Source organism: Odontesthes bonariensis, chromosome 8, assembly GCF_027942865.1.
Source record: "Odontesthes bonariensis isolate fOdoBon6 chromosome 8, fOdoBon6.hap1, whole genome shotgun sequence".
Taxonomy (NCBI): Eukaryota; Metazoa; Chordata; class Actinopteri; order Atheriniformes; family Atherinopsidae; genus Odontesthes; species Odontesthes bonariensis.
In genome coordinates, this window is record NC_134513.1 from 32,944,240 (window position 1) to 32,968,696 (window position 24,457).

The following is a 24,457-nucleotide window of genomic DNA, read 5'->3' on the forward strand; positions in this document are numbered from 1 at the left end:
AACGGCTTCTTGACAGCCACCCTTCCGTGGAGACTATTTCTGATGAGGCTTGGGCCAACAGTAGATGGATCAGCTGAAGGTCCATATGAATCTTTCAGGTCCTGTGTCAGGTCTTTGCTGGATTTTTGTCTTTTTTCAGGATCTGACATCACTTTCAGATCCTGTTTTTTCAGGTCAGGTACAAGCACTGGAGTGAAATGAGTGAAAAAGCAGCCAATGTCCAAAGAAAAACTTCGAAAGACCTTCTGAAAGCCTGGAGAACTATTGCTCAAGACCACTTTAAATGATTACGAGAAAGTCTGGCCGCTTGGAGGCGAAATATAAAGAAATGAAGGGTGGATCAAGACTTTTGCACAGTGCTGTAATTTTAACCTGCTACAATATGTCAGATGTTACAACATTTCAGACACAAGAAACTACTGTTGGTGGTTTTCGGTAAAATTTCTCAACAACTGATGTATTGGAGAGATTCCCACGGAGATTACTCTAGGTTTTTATTGATGGCAACAGTGACTGTAAATATTCCAGAATTGTGTTTGCGTTGAACCTGATATACTTTTTGAATAGTCACATAATGGCTCAGCTTTAGGTTAAAACGCTAACTCTGTCAGGGTGATTTCTTGATGTGTGTTTGTAAAGACAAAGCCAATCACTTTCAATATGAGTGGCTTTTAGAAGTCTGTGAACACATCACACTGATGGTACGTAATGTTGTTTGCCGTGTGGTAAATGACTTTATGCTGCGAGTGTGTGTCTTTTATCGACTTGATTGCGTAATCAGTGTTTTTTAATGGGACTTTGCTGTTATTTTAAGATGTCAGGAGTAGTGATAACATGAGAGTGCAGACTTTAATGTTGTGGAATAATTTACCAAATAATTAGTAAATGCAAAACAAAACCATTGCATAGTGTTTGTCCCCATGCTGTTAGAGAATTTATTTGTCATTTCAACTTCACAGAAACTCTGATATTGATATTTACATTCACTCAGGATGAACTGGACTTTCAGCTTCAGGAGCATGAATGACAGTCAAGTTCATTTTTAAATGAAAGTTTTAAATACACTTTTGTTTCTTCCTTTGAATAAAAAGCATTTGGTTTATTCAGTCTAGACTGAACAAGTGTGGGAGTTGTGAATATTTCCCAGCTCAAACTCTGAAGCCAAATTAGCTTAAATAGGGTTTAATGTTGTTTGTCTTCCTTCAAATTCTGAGTGTCTCAATCTGCCGTCGGCATTCTCTATCAACTGATTTATTCCAGCTTTAAAGATGGTGACGGTGAACACTCACCGCAACTGTCTGTTGTCAAAGCAACAGTCAAAAACAGACAGAAACAGGTGAAACGCAAAAAAATCTCAAGCGATTAAAAAGGGTGGTTGCAAATAATTGTTAAAATGACTGTTATCAGCAAATGTTTTGTCGATCAGCAACCATCTAACTCGAAGACCTACTTTCACCAACTTCTTGAATATTAGTTTTCATGATGTGTGTCAGTTCTGTCAACAAAAGAGGCTAATTAACAAGCACCTTTTAAACATACTTAAAGCTGTCATCAGAGTTACTTTTAACATTCTTCCCCAGTTAACTCCAGTGGGTAATATGGCCGCCTGCTGTGGCATAGGTCAAAGGTTAAGGGTCACGGCTCTCAGAGGACCCCGACTGAACCCTGGCGACTCTACACTGATAACTTTGTTACTGTTATAGTCCTCAGACCTATGCCCCCTTGTAAACATGTGCCCCTCTGCAAAGTCATAAAGCCTGAAGTGTTGGCAGCTCTCTGCGTCTTTGTCCCACAGAAGGGATGAAGGGAATTAAAGTTTTGTTTCCATTTTTACTGAATGGTTTGAAACTGAGCTCACAACACTGAAGAGTGTTATTGGTGGTTGTAAAATTGTTTTTTACATATGTACACAGTAAGGCACAATGAGGTGTTCCAGTGTAAGAAGACGGAGGGAGAAGTGGCTTCGTCAACAAAAGCGCTCTTATGTTATAAATTGGCTTTATTCTTAGACTTTATGTATTCATATTCTGTAGTTTAAATACTAAATGATCTATGTTCCTAGTTTGTACTTTTACACTCTGTTCATACAAATGCAATGTATGTCCAAGACTTTAAGATGACATAGCGGGATAAAATAACTGGGTCAGATAAAGCGTCTCTAATAGGACAGATAGGTCTGGTACAGTAGATACATGCCTGAAACAACACACACACACACACACACACACACACACACATTGTTTATCACATCCAAAGAACATGACGAAGACTGCTATACTTCACATGTGACCACCAATAAATACTTCATATAACTTAAGATTTCTCCAGCTTATTATAAGGCTTCCAATGAAAGAATTGGGCCAACACTGAACAAAATTCTGCCAAAAGTTTAAACGTCACATCCACTGCAAAAGTTCAAAAGTCACAACAAAAAAGCAAAAAAAAAAAAAAAAAAAGCAAAAAAGCAAAAATCATGTTTGCTGGGAGGTCCAACAGTGAAGCTCATCCTTTCTGTCAGAGTTTCTTTCTCTGGTTCATTGTTGTGGAGGAAAAGTTTGAAAGCCGCAGTTTGCTCGGTAATTTCCCAAATGTATTTCTTCACATTGTTTTTTTTTTTTTTTTTTCCCCAATCCCTGGATGTCCACTGCTCCAACCACAGTCCTGCTCTGTACATGGGAACCGGGAAAGCCCCAGTGGGTCTCTGGGGAATACTGCATGGCTGTGGTGTGACACAGCAGGAGTTAACGACGAACAGACGTGCTTCTCTGTGCTGCTGTAGAGGACAAACGACCTCATTACCTCAGAGCGCTGTGCTGGGATTTTCTACATTCTTGGGCCAGACCTTTACTTTTCTAAAGTACCGAGGTCGTATAGTATGGTAACATACACAGTTGAGTCGAGCTACGGTTGCAGCTCGACAAATTAGATTGTTATATTTGTGTAGATAAACAAAGCCATAAAAACACACCAATGGAAAATGAGCAAAATGTGCAGGTGAGATCAAATAAATCATACAATAAAAGCTAATACAAAAGAAATCAATTAATAGACAAAATAATGATACTCCACATGACATGTAAGCGAAAATAAGCTACGTAGTGGTGGTTCACAGAAACCTAAAACATCGTATGAAACACTATGATATCGGTGAGTGATTATAAACGTGTTATACACATACAGAATATCCTCCAAGTACAAACAACCGCTTCAGGAAAAAAACAAGAATATTGAACCAGATGTTGTTTTTAAGTTATTTGAATGAATGGTCATTTTATCAGATGACGCTGCCATTATAAAATGAGGATTTTATTAGAGCAGAGATGACAGTCTTGTGAGGCTTTAGGCAGTTATAATTTTCAGTCCCAGTTTCTCACACGTGAAAGCTGTTTGACCAGAGATACAGAAAAATATGGGAATGAGAGCAGCACTTAACTGTTTTTCCAAAAAGATGGAGCTTTGGAGCATGTACGAAGCACCTTGGCCCATTTGAGTCGAGTTGAGCGTAAACATGCAGGAGTGATTTGACCCACAATCTTCATCATCTGAGTGTGTTAGTCCAGAACTGCGTTCAAGTATTTAAAACATTACAACAATACATGCCCAGTAATATTGTTGTGATGTTTTAAATACTTGAACGCAGTTTTTTTAGAGAAGATAATTGCTTTGTATATGGGAGTTTCGTCCATTGACTCTTTTGGGCTTTCACATGCGCGAGCGTACAACTAACCGGTGAGTTACATGCTGTTTATAAAGTTGTTTTGTAACGTCCCCATGCCAGTAATGTGAGAACCATGCATATGGTTTTGATGGTAAGGCTTGTGACTTTATTGTCGGATGGTTTATAAAGTGGTGTGACGTTTCTGCAGTGTGCAAGTTGTTGTTTTACGTGGAAGGGTTAGCATTTGCCCCTAGCCACCACGTATTAGCCTCGCATGACAGGCTGTGCGAACAGCGCAATCTCCACACAGGGAGCGCAGATTTGCACCTGTCTGTGTCCTACTATCAGTATTTGACAACCTCTAGCAATGGAAATGTGCTTCAAATGCCCCGGAGTTCCCCTTTAATGTAACATTGAACACACTTAATCATATCATCCACAAAAATCGTTTCTTATTAAGAATGAACAAAAGTGTCACATGATGCACACAACGAATGATTTGAAACTAACAGGAGGGAGTTCTGCTACAGAAACTGTCCTGCCTCCACATATAAGAGTGTGTGTGTGGTAGATAAGGACAAAAGTACAAGTGAAAAGCAGGAGATATTTCTTTAAAGTCCCTTTTCTGTGTTTGCATCCGTTTAACGCAAATTACAGAATTGTGTGTTGTACCCGGTAAGAAGGAAAAGCATTGGAAAGTGGCAAAACTGCTATAAAATCATCCCTCCACATAACCTGAGCCCAAAAGCTTATCAAAACAGATCCACACATGTGCTGCTTGAATCACGTTAAACAGTCTTAGTTGTGCTCTGTCTGTTCCTGAAAGAAAGGTGTCCTGTGCGTTATCCCGAGGTTCTGTCGGTACTGTTGTCGATGAGCCAAGCTGGGGAATGTTGCAGCCTTCTTGTTCTGCTCTCTGCTTGTGCAAACTACTTTGTTTTGCCTACATAATTTGGCAAATGCTAACATTTGGCATTTATTTTGCTTAAACAGCTTTCTCACTGGTTAAAAAAAGCTGCCAGCGTGTAGATTGTTAGGGCAGAGAATTCAGTCCCAGGACTCTGCAGTGGCTGTGTTGGCTTTGGGGAGCACAACACCTGGGTGCCACACTGCTCCGGGCAGCAGGAGCGAACGCAGCTCGCTTTTCCTTCTCAGAAATGCTCGTTCACGACTGTAACGTGTCACGCTCAGGCTCTAAAACTGACAGCATCAACTTGTGGACAAAAAGGCACGAGTCTGATTGAATTTTTACCTGACTGAGAGCCAGCTGGCAGCCCTCAGCCCTGATGCATGTATCCAGAAAGCAGTGCTCATCAGACATTATGATCTAACACAGCCTACAGGATGCAGTGCAACACCGACATAGCTTCAAGCAACCTGTGAAGTGGTAGGAGTTCCAGAATGTTGCTAAAGTTCCATTTGCTGTTGCCCTTTTTGCTCTGAGAGTAAATGTGCTGCTTCAGACGGTGTGAAAGGATTAATCTGCTTGTTTTAGTGGGTGTACCCACATCGGTGGGAAAAAACAGTTGAAACATGCGACTTTAGTCGTAAAAAGTAATTAGTCAGTTGTTAGTCTGCAGATGTTGGCTTACTTGTTCAACTCGGTTAATGGTGTACACTTAACTGATGAGGGATTACAGGCAGCCTCTTGTATTGCTGCTTTCTAGAGAAAAGTCTGTGTTTGCTGAGGAGGCTACAGAGGATTTAGAGGGCAGAGGAAAAGCAAAAGATCCACAGGATTGTTAGCTCGTTGGGGACTTTGGAAAAAGTACTTAACAGATAAATGGACGAAGCTTCTAACCCAACTGATCTTTAACCGATCAGATCAAACGGAGCCAGTCGTCACACCTGAAAACTGCCAGTGCCAGAAGGCGATTGGTCTGAATTTTTGTGCATTGGTTTTAAGCGGAGAGTTGGGAGCCCGGCAGGGTTAGAGGATTCTCCTCTGCAGAGAGACCTCAACTGTGAAAGAGAGATTGCAAATGGAGAGTATTTAACCCTGTTGAAATCAGGTTATGGTGTGAGAAAGTGACTTCAGGTAAGCCTGTCTAATCTTTTCAGGCCTCGTCCTTAATGTTCGAACTTTTGGAAATGGTGGTCAGAGCTGTGACCTCAGCTGTGAGCTGAGTGGTCTGTTGGTGTGTGTTCAAACTTTGTTGAAACCCACAAAGCGAAAATAAAAATGTTTTGCATTGTTGTAGACAGAAAAATCTCCAGAGATACCAAATGTATCAGGCTGGATGAGCTTGAAATGGGATGATGTTGAGACATCTGGAATGTTTCAGATTTGATGGCAGGTTCCTAAAAAGAAACACGAGTTTGAATCCAAGAAAGAGAGCATGTGCGTTCCCAATTATTTCTGAGCTGGAGCAAGTTGATGGTGTCTGACAGAGACGGATAATCCGATTTTAAAAAGCAATACAAGGGAAAAAGTGCATGTTGAGGGGTGAGAATAAAGCATCTTTAGCACACGTCTTCACTGTGCTCCTAAAGTCAGCTGACTAACTGTTCAGCCTGTGACTTTGTTTATTGGCTCATCTGTCCGAGGATTAGAGGATTTGCTTCTTCTCAGCTGAGCAGTTGTTGCATAACTGCAGAAACGGTAGATTCGCAGTCCGAGGTGTTAAATGTGCACTGTGATGAAATGCATCAGATGTCGCGTGTCTATGACACTCCTGTTTGTTTCTGCATCAACCTTTCTGCTTTCATGTATGAAAGAGAATTGTTGGTCTTTTTGAAGTCCTTTTTTTTTCTTCTTTCCTTTGGATTGGTGCTGACTCAGTTTTAGTGGCAGAGGTTTTTCTTTTTTGTGTTGCATGAAAGACAGAAAGTCTTTGTTTTCGCGTTGGCATGCGAGTGTTAGCCAGTGGCAGAAGAGGAACGGTCCTTGGTGTGTCATTTATCATTCTTCTGAAGTGGGTTAGTGCTCGTCTGCTCTGTAAAAACAAACCACTTTGGGCTTCTTATTGACTTGGGTGCCTTTTGGTCTCCTTCTTAAAATAGTTTATCCATTAGCTATTCAGAAAGCAAAGAGCTCCATGTGTCCCGTGTGGGTTGTCTGATCCAGCACTGCATACCATGTTCATGTTCATATTCAGTCACCGTTTAGCTTTCTTCTCACTGGTCATCATTATCCATACTCAGACTTTTGCATTGGTATAATTTCATTTTATGTTATCATTCATTTTATAATTTCATCATCCATCTTTTTCCAGCATATTTATCTTCTTTGAAGGCTTAGCCTTTGCTCCCGGGCCTTTGTTACCCTCGGTGTTCCCTCAGTGTGTACAGAGCTTGCCAAGAAGGCATTTTCTTATCCTGCCCCTTTGACTCGGAGGAATTTTAGACTTATTTTTTTATTTTCCTAAAATAAGTCTAAAATTCAAAGAGTACCAAGTGAAGACAAGAAGTTCTTGTCTTCACTTGGTACTCTTTGTCTGTACTGTACGGATAGTTAGGTTTGTTTGTGACCTGTTGATATATCGCTTGTATGAAACTGGTCTACCTTGATAATGAGAGCTTGTGTCTCAGTGAGATTACCTGTATGTAGGAGCCAGCATGGACGAATAAAAAAGGGACGTAGCTATGAAAGCATAGCAAGGCAGTTATCCCTGTTTTCTGACCGATCCTGCTGAAATCTGAAAAAGTCAGAGGATTGTGGGACCCCTCTCTCACCACATAAATACTAGTGTCATCAGCACAAAAATGTACTTTTTTGCTTGCATTTTCTAAATATAAAAAATCTGAATTGAACCTAAAATGGAACCCTGAGGGATACCTTTAGTTAAAAGTAAAATTTTTACTCCACATAGACATTCAGTGTTTAATCCACAGGGAAATTTCTGAACCATTTAACAGCCTCGGGACAGAAATGAGTTTGTTCAGCAGCAGTTTGCCTTCGAAAGATTCTTAAAAGAAGGAAACATCCCTTGTAAGCAGATGATTCCTGACTGACTGCAGCATATTTTTCTGGATGTGTTCTTTGCATTTGGCTTTTCTTTTTCTTCACCTTGAGAAAAAATTTCTTGTGGTGGAAAATCAATACTACCTACTCGAAAGTTCTCATCTGAGGTAATTCCATTTGTTTACTCTCCACTCGCTTCTCTCCATCTTCGTGTGAACATGAGCCTTCACGCCTGATAAGCCAATAAAGTGCAGAGGTCTGTATCATATTTCCTAACCTGGCAGCACTTATTTGTCAAAGTATTGTTTGACTGCAGGTGCTGAAAATTAGGAAGAATGCACAAGAACTCATTTATATTTGTTTGACTGAAGACATTGTGATGTAAAAGGCAAAAACATGATCTGGTGACGCTGACATTTTAGAACTGTTCTGGTGAACCGGTTTATTAGTAAGCCACAGGAAAAAAAAATATTAATTTACAACAGCTGTAGCCTGGACTATTGTGTATAAAGAGTCCATCTTCCACTCTGAAAACCATAAAACAATCCTGAACACAGATGCTATTTCGATCCCTTGAGATCCGCGTATATCCATATAACAGGAGAGAACATGGCAGAGTCTTTATTTCACCAATACTTTAAGACGAATGAAGGAACGCGTACTATTGCACTGTTGGCTCAGAGCTGCCGTGGTGTTGTTATGGGGGGCACTTCCCCTTTAAGTGGACGTTTGCCAGTTAATTCAAAACTCATCTGATTGAAATTCACTTTTGACCTTGACACAGTTCTATTTCAGCACAAATCGCAGTCCTCTGCTGTTTATTGGACTTAATGTGATTCATTTTAGTTAAGCCTTGCAAAGATTAAAAATGTTTTTGTTATCGCATGAAGTAGCTTGGTTTGGCTTTTCTTTGTTTTTGCTTTGCTCACAACTTCCACAGCAAACCTTATACAGCCCACATACTGTGACAGTATGATCTTATAAAGGTACAATGGCAATCAACCTGCGCAGTGGGACTTATTTTATCTACCATTAGCATCAGATTTTTAGCTAACTCCTAAAGTAGTCTAGCTAAAGGCTCCCATTATTAATTATCGTTATGTTTCTAATGTTATAAAGACGATACTTAAAGTGGATTTCCATTTGTGTACAGTAGTCATGTTTCCATCCTGTTGTTAAGCAGTTTTCATTAACCCTGTACCATTTCTTCTTTGTCTTTGCCGTCTTCTTGTTTGTCATGATCTTATTCATCTTGTTTTCATCTTTATTGTTGACTGTCCTCGTTTTTTTCACTTCATCCTCTTGTTCTTTTTTGAAAGTGTACTTCTGAATCCCTGAAACATCATACTTGCCATGGATAGCTTAAAGTGGTTTTACAATGTTAGACTGAGAATATAATTTCTTTAAATTCTCCCTTTGCGTGTTTACGACAGCTTTCTCACTCTCACACTCTCTTCGGCGCATTGGCTGTAAAAGTCCTCTCTAAGTTGACCAGATATCCAACTTTCTTTATTTAGGTGCTTTAAATACACTGTACAATGATGCAGCCGCTGTTTTTCTGCTGCGATCTTAATGTAAACCAAATACTAACTTCCTTTACTTTCTCCATGTTCAGTGTTGACATTCTGCAAACTTGGAAGTGCTCTACGGTCTGCGTTCGCTGGTGTGCCCCCTAGTGGAACCCCTAGTGGAACCCGCTCGTGAAAGGCGTTTTACATCAACAAATATAAGAAAAAAGAGAGCGGGTTTGGAGGTTAAAAGCAAGTGTATTCATGGCCTAAGACCAGAGCTGAAGGACGGCAGTTGTTTTGAGCAGTCGAGATGGAGACAGAGCCAATTTACATATTATTCCCATTTCTGTGCCTATTAAATGAGACAAATATGTAGAGTTGCCTCTAAGCCATTTGAATGGACATAGAACTTTAAAGGCTTTACTCAAAGCCAGCAGAGGAACAGCAGTGTTGTTTACATATTAGCTATATGATAACTGGGTGACTACATTGAGTGTGTGTTGTATTCCTCAGAGCATTGATACGGCTGATTTAACAATGGGATGTACTGGTGGCCTCTGGAACAGCCCATGTGGTCACAAAACACTGGGTCCTGATACCATCTGGTATCTGTTCTGCATATCATCAGTCTTCTATATTCTTCAGCACCCTCAGCACTCTGAAGCATCATAATCGGAAAAACAAACCATGGTTAACAGAAGCACTGTGGTGCTGCAGTATTTTACTGCTACATTTGCAGGCTTTGCCTCAATTTACATGCTCCTCCAGAGAATGTGCATTTGAGTTGCCAGCTGCGACTCCACAGCAGAATGTCATCATTAAGTACTGCATGTCTTTCAGTATCTCCTTAGCGAAATCACCTTTTGCATGTGTGCACTGGAATAAATGTATTTATTCTTAAGAGAAGCATCATGTTTGGCTTCAGTCTCAGTGATGTGTGTGTGTGTGTGTGTGTGTGTGTGCTGTCTGGTGTGAACCAGGTTGAGCTGCTGTGCTCTTCAAAGACCAGCCATAAAACCTCAGGATCTTAATCGGATGCTGCTCAGACTCCACGTTGTAATTATGTCCCAACAAATTCCTGTCTACACACTCCTACAAAAGGACATGTGTGTGTTTGTTGGTGTGTGGAGGTGGTTGTTTTGTCTACAGCTGATGTCTCTTTTGGGGGGTTTATAAGCTGCATGTTATATCACATTAACGTTGGGGTTCAGGCTGTTGATGTTTGTGTGCGATGCGAGTGTGATATTTACACAGACGTGTGCTTGCTGCTTATCTTTTCCGTGCACTTCTCACCAAGTTTCTTTGGTGTCAATTGGATGTGAAAGGAAATCCCATGTCTGCAAGGCTTCCACTACAGGCACAGACCTGTGTGTGTGTGCGTGTGCGTGCGTGTGTGTGTGTGTGCGAAGCCTTTACCATGCCACAGTGGATTAACCACGCAGTCTTAGCAGGAACACTGACGCTGTGGAGGAGAGATTCACAGAGAAAAACGGAGACCAAATAAAGGATGAGAGGAAACAAGAGTTTGAGATGAATTGCAAAAAGCCGGCATATTTGATAAAAAAGTAAAACGCCACCTCAAATCAATCCAAATTTTAACAACACTGATGATTACAACCTCCTGACAGTGTTTTCTGAACCGCACTCTTTTCACATTTCTGCATAATATCTGGAATATATGCTGATCCCTTTGGAAACTCAAAAGTAAGGCTTTTTAAGGCTTACTGTAATTTGTAGTTGCTCTTTTCAACACGGCTAAAAGCTGTTCATTTGTATTTAAGAAAGAACTGAAATTACCGTTATCATCTTTTGCTGTATGTGTTAGCGTTGGAATCTGTTCAAACTGTTCATTCATTGTACAAAGAAAGCTGCCATCTCTTCAGAGTCACCTTTCCAGCCTTTATTTGATCATAAAAAAGCTGTTTACAAAATCAATGTGTCTCGTTGGCCATTTTCTCACTTTGGGTAACAGGAAAATGCTTTTTTTGCTTAACTTCAAAGTCATGCTGTTTCCCATTTGTTCAATTTTCGGACATATTCAGGGTCGCTAAGAATCATGAAAACACTGCGGGCCTGAGCAGATACTTGTCATGTCAAGTCAAATTTATTTGTACAGTACATTTCATGTACCAAACAATTCAAAGTGCTTTACATGAAATAAAAGCTTTGCTGCAGGGAGTGGAAGAAGCATTAAAGATACATAAAGAGAAAATAATTAGAATTAATTAAAATGATTAAAAACAAGCAAAAGTCAAGATAAATTAAAAGATACTGTGCAGATGTCATGCATAGACACAAAGAATTGTTTTTAACCTGGATTTAAAAATGTCTACATTTGGTGAAAGTTTAATTTCCACTGGCAGTTTGTTCCACTTGTTTGCAGCATAACGGCTAAATGCTGCTTCTCCATGTTTAGTCTGGACTATGGACTGGACCAGCTACCCTGAGTCCTTGGATCTAAGAGCTCTGCACCGAAAACCCGTTTAAACACCATGACACAGTTCCAACCCATTAACAGCAAAGACCTGGAGGACATCTTACGTCAGCTGAACTCCTCCTCTTGCTGTTTAGACATCCTGCCTACAGCTTTTTTCAAAAGGGTCTCAAAGATTTTGGAGTCAGACCTGTTTCTGATTGTGAACTTGTCTTTAATGTCAGGTGTGTTTCCAGAGCCACTAAAAACAGCTGTAATCAAACCTCTGCTGAAAAAGGACAATCTTGACAAGACACAAATTAACAACTACAGGCCTATCTCAAATCTCCCATTTTTAAGTAAGATCATTGAAAAAGCGGTTTTTCAACAACTTAATTACTTTTTAAAACAAAATAACTGCTATGACACCTTCCAGTCTGGTCAGAGCAGTCTCAGTGCTGTGGTGCTGTCTAAAACCTAAGTGTTTGATGACATATGTCTGAATACAGACGGTGGAAAAATGTCAGTCTTAAGCCCCTTTCACACTGCCGAATAACCCGCGTTTAATTCGCGAATTTAGCGTGTCCGCTGTTGTGTTCACACTGCCGACCCGGGCTGCCGCGTCAACTCGACTCGCCTTTCGACCCGCGTCGGACCCTAGTCTTTTTGCCGAGCCGAGTTTGATGTGAACACAATCGACGCGGGTCGGACGTGGGCGTGACGTGAGGAGTTTAAAAGACAGAATGGACAGCTGATTCAGAACAACAGCGACAGGTGAGGACAAGTTTTACTCTGTTTTAGCCTACATCAAGTTCGAGACATTTTTTAATATGGCCAACTGGGGAGACAAGGAGGTCCGCGAGCTCCTCAGCCCCCGAGCAGAGGACGTTATTTACCGCCACATTTCGGGGACGGTGAAAGATGGACCTCTGCTGGAAGGGCTGGCGAGAAAGATGGGAGAGCTCGGTTTCCCACGCAGCAAGACGCACCGTAAAGTAACATCTCCATGAACTGCATTGCAAAAACGAGTTCTCAAGGTGTCCCGCCATCGTTTGTTTGAAAAAATTGATGCAGACAGGTGTATTTAACACTACCTCCGACGCATGGCTTGTGCCTACGTCATTGTACACGCCCAGCATTTTATGTGTTTCGTGTGACGCTCTGCCACTAGGCAACGCCCCCTGAACTCGGCTTCAGGCGACACGGGTCACCCTGACACGCCAAGCGTTCACATTGCTCGACGCGGGTTGAAGGTGCAATTTGGACCCGCTAAGGTAGCGGGTCGCAGTGTGAAAGGGGCTTTAGTTTTACTAGATCTCAGTGCTGCATTTGATACAGTTGACCACAATATATTACTCAAACGACTGGAAAACTGGGCGGGTCTTTCCGGAACTGTACTAAACTGGTTCAAAACATACTTAGAGAACAGGAAGTACTTTGTGTCAATAGGTAACTTTACATCTGAGCACACAAGAGTCACATGTCAAGTTCCCCAAGGTTCCATCCTGGGACCTCTTCTGTTTAAAGGGGAACTCCGGGGCATTTGAAGCGCAATCCCATTGCTAGAGGTTGTCAAATACTGACAGTAGGTGCAAATCGGCGCTCCCTGTGCGGAGATTGCCCTGTTTGCGCAGCCTGTCATGCGAGGCTAATACGTGGTGGCTAAGGGGCAACTTCTAACCCTTCCACGTAAAACAACAACTTGCACACTGCAGAAACGTCACACCACTTTATAAACCATCCGACAATAAAGTCACAAGCCTTACCATCAAAACCATATGCATGGTTCTCACATTACTGGCATGGGGACGTTACAAAACAACTTTATAAACAGCATGTCACTTACCTCTTGTCGGTATGCTCGCCCATGTGACAGCCCAAAAGAGTCAATGGACGATACTCCCAAATACAAAGCAATTATTTTCTCTAGAAAAACTGCGTTCAAGTATTTAAAACATTACAACAATATTACTGGGCATGTATTGCTGTAATGTTCTAAATACTTGAACGCAGTTTTTCTAGAGAAGATAATTGTTTTGTATCGGATTTTTTATAAAATGGTGTGACGTTTCTGCAGTGTGGAAGTTGTTGTTTTACGTGGAAGGGTTAGCACTTGCCCCTTGGCCACCACGTATTAGCCTCGCATGACAGGCTGCGCAAACAGCGCAATCTCCGCACAGGGAGCGCCGATTTGCACCTGTCTGTGTCCTACTGTCAGTATTTGACAACCTCTAGCAATGGGATTGCGCTTCAAATGCCCCGGAGTTCCCCTTTAACATCTACATGCTCCAACTGGCACAGATTATAAAAAACAACAGAATAAACTACCATAGCTATGCAGATGACACGCAGATATATATATTACAATGTCACCAGGAGACCGAGGCCCTGTACAGGCTCTTGGTAAATGCATTGAAGAGATTAATGACTGGATGTGCCACAACTTTCTCCAGCTAAACATAAACAAAACTGAGGTAATTGTCTTTGGAGCCAAATAGAAACGATTACAGGTCACCACAGAACTTCAATCTATACACCTAGAAACTACCAACCAGGCCAGAAATCTGGGTGTAGTGATGGACTTAGACCTAAATTTGGAAAAACACATTAAGGCAGTAACAAAGTCAGCCTACTATCACCTTAAGAATATATCAAGGTTAAAGGATCTGATGTGTCAGCAGGACCTGGAAAAACTAGTCCATGCTTTCATCTTTAGTAGGCTTGATTACTGTAACAGCATATTTACAGGTCTACCTAAAAAGTCAGTTAGACAACTGCAGCTTATTCAGAACTCTGCTGCTCGAGTCCTCACTAAGACCAAAAAAGTGGACCACATCAGTCCGGCTCTGAGGTCTTTACACTGGGTGCCTGTCCATCAGAGGATAGACTTTAAATTTCTGATGCTGGTCTATAAAGCTCTGAATGGTCTAGGACCAAAATACATCAGTGACCTCCTGACCCAGTATGAACCTTCCAGACCCCTCAGGTCATCTGGATCCGGTCTTTTATCAGTTCCCAGAGTCAGAACCAGACATGGAGAAGCTGCATTCAGCTTCTATGCTCCACATGTCTGGAACAAACTCCCAGAAAGCCTCAGATCAGCTGAAACGCTCAGTGTATTTAAGTCCAGGTTGAAGACACACCTATTTTCAGCTGCGTTTGAATAAAGCTCAAAACTTAATCACATTTTAAGTACTGATTTTATATTGTTCTTATTTCTTTCTTTTTGTTTAAAATTTGAATCATGCTTTTTATTTCTCTGATTTTATCTATTGTTCTTATTTCTTTCTTTTTTGTTTAAAATTTAAATCATGCTTTTTATTTCTACTGTTTTAATGTCTCTGTAAAGCACTTTGAATCGCCTTGTAGTTGAATTGTGCTATACAAATAAACTTGCCTTTCCTCTGCTAGGTTTATATTCTCTGAACATATCAGATGTATTTTGGGCCTAAACCATTCAGGGATTTGTAAACCATCAGCAGGCTTTTAAAATCTATTCTGTGACTGACTGGAAGCCAGTGTAAAGATTTTAAAACTACTGTGATGTGTTCAGATCTCTTAGTCCTCGTTAAAACTCTAGCAGCAGCGTTCTGGATGAGCTACAGATGTTTAATGCTCTTTTTGGGAAGTCCAGTTAAAAGACCATTACAGTAATGGAGTCTACTGGAGATGAATGCATGGATGAGTTTCTCCTGGTCTTTTTGGGAGAGGAAACCTTTAATTCTGTTGATGTTTCTGAGATGGTTAAAAGCTGCCTTGGTGACAGCTTTGATGTGGCTGCTGAAAGTTAGATCTGAGTCTATCAACACTCCAAGGTTACGAACTTGGTCAATGATTGTAGGGCCCGAGTCTCAAGATATTTACCAATGCTGACCCTCTTCTCTTTGCTACCAAACAGAATTGTCTTAATTTAATTGTAGAAAATTCTCTCTCATCCAGGTGTTTACTTCCTCCAGACACTGACACAGTACGTCTGCTGGGCTGCAGTCGTTTGGTGACAGAGACACATAAAGTTGTGCATCGTCTGCATAACTGTGATAATTGATGTTAAAGTTCTGCAATCTCTGACCCAAAGGGAGCATATACAAGTTAAACAGAAGAGGTCCAAGAAATGACTCTGGACTCTGCAAGTCATGGCCACTCGCTCAGATTCATAGCTGCCAATTGTAACAAAATAACTCTGGGTTTCTAAGGAGGACCTGAACCAGTTAAGGACCGCTCCAGAAAGTCCAACCCAGTTTTCCAGCCTGTGCAACAGGATCTACAGTGTCAAACACAGCGCTGAGATCCAACAGAACCAGGACTGAAACATAACCACAATCAGTATTCAACTTAATGTCGTTTAGGTTGGAACAATCAGCAGCAGGAAGCATTCGGAGGGGGTTCAAGCATCCACAGTCATCGTGGGCGGTTTAGTTTTCAACCTATTTGAAAACCGTCAAATACAAAATACTGTCTCTGATTGCATTTCTGAGGCTTACTCTTTCTTCTTATTCAGTTTTTTACACTGTATAAAGGACATTTGTACAGACTGCATTAAACGTTGACACATCTGAGTTTCGGGTCACGCAACATTTGTAGCAGCAATGAAATATATTGAAAATGTATCGTGTTGCAGAACTCCATGACTTTAAAAGCCTCTTTCAGAAATAAGATTCATGTGAAATGAATGGCTTCATTAATCTGCTTATGTAACAGTGTTCAGGCATTCAAACACAGGTCAGCTTTAGTTTCATGCTCCCCATGGCCCCATTCAGAAATACCCATGATAGTTGTGGACAGACCCATATTTCGCTGCGATATCTGTGCGTGCGTGAGAGGAGAAGCTGCAGCTGCAGTACGACCCACAAAACTTGAGTCTTTAAAAAATAATTTCATTCACCTTGCTTATAATGGGGGGGAAACACAGTTGCTACATCACTTCACAGTAGGGAAAACCATGGAATAGAGATATTTATTTCACCTGAATTGATGATCACATGTCAAATTATGATGGCACTGGAAGTCAATCTGTCATGTGTCAATAAGTGAAATCATCTAATAATTCAGTTTTAGAACAGATTAAAAGCTGTGATGTCACTCAGGTTGACGACGGTTAAACATCTGTCGTTATGGTTACATCTGTCAACGAGTCACTTGTGGCGACTTGGTGCGATGCGCGTCAGGACATCAATTCAGCGTTTTGAGTTTCATAATGTTTCATCATTAGTCGCACATGGTGATGTTCTTTCTTCAGCCTGGAAGGAGCTCGCCTTCCTCCTGATGTTCAATGAGGCGGCGGCCCTGTGTGAGTCGTTAAAGGCGGAGAGGCCTCAGCTCTCATTGCTGCCATTTCTCAGAGGAAAACCAGCCCGCAAAACTGATTTACACTGCAGCTCTCCTCCCTCTGAATGAGCGTCAGTGTGTGAGAGTGTTTTAGTTGATTTAAAAGACTAAAAGTGTAATAAACTATCATGACACACTCTGCCAGCTAATACAACCTGCAAATCACATCACAGCGCTCAGTGCGCGTTCATCCGTCTTGCAGCAGCGGTGTGTGTGTTCAAACTGGATTTAGTTTGCACATATTGAGCTTAAATCTCTTTCTCTACATTATCCTGTATTTTCTTTCTGGGTGTGTTTTCTTTGCAGCTTCTGAGGTGCATACATTTGCTTCACTCTCGTGTCTTGCTAATACGTCTCTACTCTTTCTTTCTATCAGCAGCAGCCATTTGATACAGGCATCAATATTACAGGGGAGGGGAATTCCAAGAATGCAAGCGTCAACTCTGTCTTTTATTGGATTTCCAGCCACTAGGGCTTTTTTCAATCGTAGTGGTTCCAGAGCATCAAAACTCTTAAAAGTAACTGAACACCGAGCTGCAGTGTTCATCAGCCAAGTGTAAGGGCCACACCCTGAGCACACCTCACAGAAGCAAGTTATGAACTGGTCTTCTTCGGCTGGTTGAAGTTACAGTTTCTGGACACTTGGGGGCATTATAAACAAGTCGTGAACACAATATTGACATATGAACAGATCCAGCAACATTTGGAAGTCTGTTTTTGTTCTGATTTTGGTCTCTACCAATACCAAAGACATGCTAAATCCTGAACTTAAAGGTGGGGTAGGGGATCTTTTTCTGGAACATTTTTTTACATATTGCTTGAAATACTCTTCACACCCCCATTGCAACCAATTAATTAAAAGTTTTGACACAAATATGAAAAGTTTTAGTGGCCTCTAGAACGTACAATCTAGGAAAAACAGTATCCAATCATTGTGAACGGACCGTTCACAATGATTGGATTCTGATGCGTCTATCAAACTGCAATCTGCTCCTCCCTCCCCCTCCCCCTCCCCCTGTGCGCGTACCCTGCTCCGTGAACGAAGCTTGGCAGGAAGCTAAACTAGAGCCAGCTTGGCTAGCACCTAGCATTATTAAACGTATAGTTAGCATAAACTAAATACTAAATACTAAATACGGCAACGATCGATGCTTGCTGTCAGAACAGCGCTCGTGCACCTTCGTGCTCGTGCGCGTTCATGTACTCTAGAGGCGTGCCTTCGGGGGGAAAGTGAAGAAAAGGGTTGGGACTTTTTACCGGTGTATATTCAAAATGCAGCTTCGCTGGACTCAAAATCCAGGATCTCCTACCCTACCTTTAACTGCCAGTCCATTCTTTTATGTTTTAGTTGATAGAGGGTCACATTAAGAGCTTTTTTTTTTGTATATATTGGAAAAATCAAAGTTTTTTTGGTAATGGTGAGTAGCAGTGTTTGGGTTCATATGTTCAAAGTCTCTTCTCTGAAGTATGAGCTGAAATATCTTGTACAATAAGTTTTTTGAACTGTAGTTTCTGCGGATCGTTTTAACGGTTCCTGTGGTTTAAAAGCTGCTGTTGAGTTTAGATACTTGAATGTAGACCTTAAAGTCAGTCTTGAGGCAGCATTAGTGACTTGATTTTGGAGTGATGTGTACCCCTGTTGTTTGATCGAACACCTGACATGATGGCATTCATTGTGTCGCAGTATATTTACATATCTTTTAAAAATGCCTGGTAGTGGCTTCTGAAATGTAGGATGGGTATAACTGCATAATTGGTCTTGAATTAAATAAAGTGTTCACTTTTATTGCTCAGTAAGTTTGTTCTTACAAATCAGTTGCATATAAAAAAAACTTGGCTCGATCCATTTTAAGTCCACGGAAAAGCTACAGAAGCAGTTCGTCTTATCAGTCATATATGCATTGGGATCACGTCAACCTGAACAGCTGCATCAATCTTCATCAGTCCGTGCTGTTGACATGCAGTTGGTTTAAAACTCATGAGATTGCTAAAGTATTCACATTCCATTTTCAGAAAAATGTGACTGTTTATTTTCCTGGTGTTTGCTATTTGCAGCCACAACAGAAGATAGATGACAGTGGTTAATACTGACAGGAGTTTTTCAGTTGAATCCCATATGAGTAACACTGAGTTTTGAAGCATCGTGTAACACCCTTTAACTTGAACTGTTACGGTCTGTTGCACATCTGACCACACCCAGCAGTCATAGGCAAGCTGTGTGAGAACACCCCAAGTTATACATCAGATTTCAACAGCTGGGAGGAGGTCAGAATATGGCTAAGAGTATCCTTCAGAGACTTCAGAGGATCCCTGGAGATTAGTCTAACAGCCTGAGAAGGCCTCGGAGGATATCTTCGGCTCCATTTTGGCACGAGTTTTGAGAGTTCTGTCCAAGGTTTAGATTTTGTTGAAACACCATATTTAAGGAAAAAAGCTGTTGTTCCAAGTGAATAAATACCAACATATGAAAGGACTCTGCATCATAACAGCTTGATTTTAGTGATTTTGTCATTTGAGCAGGATAAATATTTAATAGCAAACACCAGCGTTTAAAAACCAGCAAGAACCAGCGTGTTTTGTAAGTCAAATTTGCATTTTTATGGCTCTTATCTCTGTGTCGTTGTCTATTCTTAATATATCCATGAAATCCAAAATAAGCACCATTACATATGAACTAAAAGATAAATTAGCTGTAGGTTGATTTGAAATCTGTGAAGATGTAATCCTCTTCTCTGATCATTTGATGAAGGAAACTCTTTTTCACTGAAAATTACCGTTTTGTTCTGACTGATTTATTCAGCTCCTTGTAAAAAGTCAAATCTTTCCCGTATTGGTATTTTTTTTACTTTTCAGGGAAATTCCAGAAGAATGTATAAACAGCCTCACTTGTTCTTACTTTACAGATGGACTTTCAGTTGTCTGCAGGCTAATGAGATGCAGAGACATGAACAGCCACACTTTTAAATTCTGGGGAGTGTATTAAGTCGAGGACGCTCTGAGCTGTGATACTCAAGGTTTTGAGGTTCGATTGTTGGGTATCTGGATTAATGAAAAATACCCATCTAATTAGAGAGTAACCATGATAAGATCCTCCCAGTTTCCTTTTCTATCTTTTCAATTAGTGACTTGACCTTGTAAGAGAAGTGAAACACGTCCAGTTTTCAGCTACAACCAAAGAAAGATGAGAAGGAACGACTTAAAACCAAGCTGCTTCGTGGTGTTCTGGTCTTGAGGAGATTGTGAGGAGTATATTTCATGACATATCGCAAGAATAAAGAAAAAGTCTGATTGTTAAACCGTTGGATTTCACCTAAAAGTTGCAGTTTATCGGCTTATTTGGTGAAAAGGGAAAGCCTTTGAGTCTCTACATGAAAAGTAGATCAAAGGCTCAGTTAGGTGTGTGAATGTGTGAGGTAATGACTCTCCACTGTGCTGTAGGTCAAACATTAGGCTGTTAGTTTAATCTCCAGATGGACACATTCTTTTTTGTTATCCATTTGACTGTGCATGGCCACAGAGAACTCTGAAAAATTCCTGATCCCTGATACCAGAAATGATTCCTTCAGTCCAGTTGGTTGTTTGTGTGGATGAGGAGTGTTCCAACATACCAATATTGGTGATAAAGATAATAGGAAAACAATATTGTGTTAAGAATAGGTGTGTAATAATCCAGTGTCAGTTCTTATCCGGTTGACACTTGAACATTGGAGCTGTTGGTATTGCACCCTAAAAGCAAATCCAGCCTATCAGTAAACAGGAGGGTGGAGGGAGATGATGGGCGAAGGTGGGATGTTCAGAGTTTTTTTGGATTCCCTAAAAATGTGGACTGTTTTAGTTTGCATGGGATAATGATTAACACTTGGCTCCAGTGGGAGGCAATGCTCCTAACCTGATCACTGACTGTTGCGTCAATCATCCTGCAGATTCTGGTCTTTAAGTCTTAGTTGTGTTGTTGAAGCGACCTTATAACGACATTCAGTTCGACAACTGGATAACATTAAAGAAGTGAGAGTTCAGTGAACACTGTTTAAAATCAATAAATAACTAAAGAATGCAGATATACCTCATACATGTCAGGATGAACCCAGCACCAAATCGCTGCGCCATATGGGATGATAACATTGCTTTTGAAATTGTAAGCCCATTTCACATATTCGTTGTGGCTTATCTGCCAAAGTAAAACATCCTTGTTAACTGTTCCTCATTGGCAATTTGCACACACCTAAGAGAGAAGGCTCAGTCCTGTATTGGTGTGTAATTGCACATCAAGCCGGCATTGCAGAATCTTGGGGGGTTGATGGTGTCTTTGTGGCCTCTTCAACATGTCAAGAAATCCATCTGTATGGGTGTACATCTTTAGGGCTAAATTTTGATTTGACATTCTTAATAGTTACTAAAGACCCCCCCCCCCCCCCCCATTAAATAGCAAAATTTTGGCTATATTTTTGGTTCTCTATTGGAGATGGTACTAACTTCCTTATAAGGATGCTACTACCTCAGTCAAGTTTTCAAAACTGACATCAGGAAGCTGTGGTCTGCTGGGTATTCTACACCATATGCTGCTGGTTGGCTGGTATATCCCTCTGGTTGCAGGTGGATTATAGTCTTATCCTTTTGTGAATGTATTGATATTTCATGAAGGCTGCTAATTAGACAGCACTGGAATCCAAAACGGATTTTCCCAAAGGCACATTGAAGTATTTTGTGTGATAATTAACACAGCGACAGATCTGACAAGCAAACACACACAGCATAATATATTCATTCCATTCTAGTGGTCCTGAAGGACCTTTAACTGCTTTTTAAGTGTAGTTTACTGTGCTGTAAGTACAGTTTACCTGGAATACATAGTTGGCAGACCAGCTTTCCGATTAACTTAGTCGTCTTTGAATAAACTTGCTGCAGACTTTCAGCCTTGGTTTTTCTTGCCTCTGATCTGTTTTCATAGTCTTTGTGAATCTGTTGTTTGTGTTGGGTCAAGACCATGTGTCAGAAGCAAAATAAATTGCCTGCATTGAGTTGGTACCACCTGCAGCAAGCTCTACTGTGCCATACCATGTAATGAAAGAATGCCCTAAACAACCACTCAGCACACGAATGCCAAGCTGGATCCAGATCAAATGATTTCAGTAATAAAGAGGGTCTGCATTTCATAAGCCCACCACTCCCAGATGGAAGATTTAATGCATGCAGTTGGAGTGTTTGACAGAGTATCTTCATCGGGCTATTTAGTATGTGATAAACATACATTTATGTTGACTTTACCTGATTTCATTCACATGTGACTCACACTTCAAGCCGGTAAATTATATCAATTTGTGCATTTGCAATATAAAACTTCTGTAAAGCAGGAGCCTTCAATCATCTCCATTTTGCCAGACTTGCTGGTTGCGGTTTCCTTTTAGTTTTACTCGCACGCGGAATGAATGGCCATGCACAGTGATGACGGGCTGTTTTTTCATGAGGATGATGTTGTTTGTGGGCCACTTGATGGGAGGTCAGGGTCACAACAAATAAAAAGGATCTTATCTTTTTAATCAATGGTAAGTGAAGTCTCTAAACCTGTACATCTGAAGTTGATCCTCCTGCCAGATGCAGACTTAAGTCTTCTAACTCATGATTGGTTGTGTAGGTAGTCGATTAGTTTGGTCCAGATTTCATGGACTGCTGGAGTCTTATTAGGCTGAATCATAGAAAAAGTTGGGAGGCTGAGTGTTGCCTGCATTAAGTGCAATTTGAACCTGTGTGTGAATGTGTGTGACTGGCTTTTTCAAGTACAATCATCCACATGTCTCTTTCAGCGGAGATGGTGTGTTTGTCTCCCATGATTAGTGCTGGGCGGTATGACCAAAAATACATATCACGGTATTTTTTCACGGTTTCACGGTATATCACGGTATATCACAGTATTTTTTTTTCATGCATAATTAGGTGTTCACAGCATTTTCTACAGAGCTAAGCTTGGTTCCCGGTTTCAAGCTTAGCTTTGTGTTTTTGGTATAAGTTGGGGATTGCGACTTGGCTAAAATATTTCCTGCTCGGTATTTCATACCTGGGGTCCAGCGTCTTAATCATGTTCTTGAAGCCTTTCTTTTCGACAATATTCAGCGGGACCATGTCTTTGGCTATGTGGACAGTGATCGAATTTGTAATCTCATTCCACCGTTTGCTTTTCCTGTCGTAGGCAGTCCCTCTAGTAAACGCGTCTTGAAGTGACATTTGGCTCGACTTTTCTTTTGCTTTCCCCGTGTTACCTGCTGATGTGGCGGGTGCTGCTGACCTTAACTTCATGCATTCTTGATATTCTAAGACATGCTTACGGCTAAGGTGATGGAGCAAATTGCTTGTGTTGCCACCTCCAGCGACAACTGTAGCCCGACAACACTTGCATAAAATGGTTGTACGGTCGACGTCGGATTTTTTTAAACCAAGAACTTCCAAACTACAGACACGGCTCCTTTTTTTGGCACAAGTTCTTCTGTGTCAGCATGTTCTACTAGTTCTGCAGCTTCGATTTCAGAACTTTCCATGTTTATCCTATCCACCTTCACCTTCGCGTAACGCAAGTGCTTATTACCACCTCGCACCCATAGACAATAAACATGGGTGTTTAGAAGCGCAACACTGAAAAGGGTCCCGTCTCAAACAATGTCGCGCGACGCAGCGTTCCCTCCGTTGTGTAATCAAATACACCGGTATAGCGGTATATTAAAAATTCCTATCATAACGAAATTATAAACCGGTATTCGGTGTGAACCGGTATACCGCCTAGCACTACCCATGATGCTGACTTTGTCATGTAGTCCAAACAGTTATATGAAGTAAGAATTGGCTGCAACAAACTGTCTTCCGAGAATTTGTATACAAGTCAGATTTAAACTGGAGTTGTGCATTTTTTTATGAACGCATATAGGCTTTTGGACAGTCAGCCCTGAACTTGTATATGTGTGTAAACCTTTGACAAAAGAATGTGAAAATTAAGCCAAACTTTGCCAATTACAAATGTAATTTTTGTGTTTTTTGTAGGAGAGTGAGGTGCTTCTCGTCATCAGGATTCAACAGGCCTGAACAGGTAAGCAGTAAACCACAATATTTAGTTTTGATATTTTGAACACATACTTCTACAGTGATTTAGGAAGCCCAAACTGAATCTGAAATTTTGCAAATGCTGCTGAACCTGTCTGCTGAAAACTTTTTCTTACCAAAAAGAAAAAATCTCAAGTGTTGATAATGATAGTTTTGTTCTTCATCAATGCATGAGCTGAGTAATCCGCTGATAATAGCTGTTTCAACTCTGAGAGGAAATGCTGTTTGGAGATGACACGGTACAACCAAACGGAGCCGAAAAGCGTAGAAACTCTGCTGACTCCACAGTAAGCTTAAATAGCAAATGGTCCAAACTCATATGGCACCTTTTCAACCCTATAACGGTTCTGAAAAGCACTTTACAATACATTTCTCATCTACCCACTCTTACGCGGCATGTCTTCTTAAATGCAATCTTTATATGCAGTACTTATTTTCTCTACAGTCACCTGCCAATAGCTTATTGGGGTCAATAAGGAGGTTCAGTTTCTTGTCAAAGAACGCTTGAACACTTCGGGGCTGCGAGTTTAACCATATTATGCTGTTGGGACGACCACTCA

At 40.9% G+C, this 24,457-nt stretch overlaps 1 protein-coding gene across 5 annotated transcripts in view; it reads left to right on the top strand.

Annotated features, from left to right (window-relative positions):
• Positions 1 to 24,457, top strand: part of LOC142385574 (plexin-B2-like) — a 252,476-nt gene that overhangs the window by 41,871 nt on the left and 186,148 nt on the right. For all 5 annotated transcript variants that reach the window (XM_075472217.1, XM_075472220.1, XM_075472219.1 and 2 more), the window contains exon 2: positions 23,838 to 23,883. The gene's annotated coding sequence lies outside the window, so the exon portion shown is untranslated. The remainder of the gene's footprint in view (positions 1 to 23,837; positions 23,884 to 24,457) is intronic.